The 1,798-nt window shown below is 33.9% G+C and overlaps 1 pseudogene; it reads left to right on the forward strand.

The window, feature by feature from the left end:
• The first annotated feature begins 203 nt into the window (after positions 1-203).
• Positions 204-1,577, forward strand: LOC127129474 (uncharacterized; annotated as a pseudogene).
• Positions 1,578-1,798: the final 221 nt, after the last annotated feature.

The following is a 1,798-nucleotide window of genomic DNA, read 5'->3' on the forward strand; positions in this document are numbered from 1 at the left end:
TGAATTTCAAAAAAAGAGGTTTACCACATGCTCACATTTTGATATTTTTGCATCCTCAAAGTAAATATCCAACGCCTCCTGACATGGACAACATTATTTGTGCCGAGATTCCAGACCCTTAACTTCATCCAACTTTGTACAACTTAGTCAAGGCACATATGGTCCATGGTCCATGCGGTCTATCACGGTTATCATCTCGTTATATGAAAAATAGAAAATGCTCAAAATACTCCCCCGAGAAATTCATTGAAGATACAATTGTTGATGTTGATGGTTATCCAATGTACAAGAGAAGATAAAAAACACACATCATTCACAAAAATGGTATCCCATTGGACAATCAACATGTCGTGCCATATAATACAAGAATGATATTAAAAAAAAGCTCATATAAATATGGAATGGTGCAACCAAAGTACTTTAATCAAGTATCTTTTCAAGTACATTCACAAAGTGTGTGATAGAATAATTGTAAGCATGGTTAGTTCTAAAGGAGCATCATCACATGATACTGACCATGTTGATGAGATCAAACAATATCTAGATTGTAGATATGTTTTTCCAAGGGAAGCATGTTGGAGAATTTTTTCTTACAACATTCATGGAAGGAAGCCAGTTGTCAAACGTATGTTTTTCCATCTTAATGGTGAGAAAGTTGTGTACTACTCAGATTTCGACCGAATGGAAAGTGTTTTAGAAAAACCAAGTGTTACTGAATCCATGTTCACTTCTTGGTTAGTTGCAAATGGGAAATATGAAGAGGCCAAAAAATTAAGATACAATCAATTTGTCACCAAGTTTGTTTACAAAAAGAGAAAAGGAACATGGAAGCCGCGAAAAAGAGGCTTTACCATTGGCCATTTGATATGGGTGCCACCTTCGACTGGAGAACTTTTTTACCTCCACTTGATGTTGACTGTTGTTAATGGACCTATAAATTATGAGGAAATTAGGAAGATTGGAGAAACTCAATATGATTCTTTTAGGCAAGCCTGTTTTGCAATGGGTTTCCTTGAAGATGATAGGAAATACACTAGGGATATTAAAGAAGCGAGTCAATGGGGTTCAAGACATTTCCTTAGAAAGCTTTTTGTGGTTATCCTTCTATCAGGAAATTTGAACCGACATGTTTATGTTTGGAATGAGTCCTGGGTATTGTTGTTAGATGGGTTGTTGCAAGCACAAAGACAACTGACAAACAATTCAGGTCTAGAATTTCAATCATAACAATTTTGTTGTTATTTTATCCATTCTATTTACGACTCTTTTAACAAGTTTCGCACAAAGATGCTGACTCTTTCTTTTGTGATAGTGTTATATCACTTTCATTTAATAATTATGAAATACTTAATTCATTATTTCCTCAACACGTTGCTTCCTCATTTCTTGCACACTTGATTTTGAGTCAATCAAAATTACAGAATTTAACATTGGTTGCAATTGAAACACTACTTCAAGAAAATTGCAGATGTCTTAAAGATTTCAAACCAAGTTCATATCCAAGTGGATATGTTCTTAAACAATTAGGAAATATCGACTCATTTTTGAAGAAAGAAGTTACGACGTGCAATCCATGAATACTGGATTTCGTAATATGTTCAGACCTCTAACATGCCATTTATGGTTCAATTATTTATTTTCATTGAAACTTCTAATATACATATATGTTCCAAGTATGAAGGTGTAGTTTTTGGTGTTATATATTTAAGATGAGTAGGCCAAAATCTATGAGAAAATCATGTCCACTATTAATAGTAAAAAATGAGGTGTTTTCTTCCTACATGGTTATAGGGGTACC

The sequence above is a fragment of the Lathyrus oleraceus genome, chromosome 3 (assembly GCF_024323335.1).
Source record: "Lathyrus oleraceus cultivar Zhongwan6 chromosome 3, CAAS_Psat_ZW6_1.0, whole genome shotgun sequence".
NCBI lineage: Eukaryota > Viridiplantae > Streptophyta > Magnoliopsida > Fabales > Fabaceae > Lathyrus > Lathyrus oleraceus.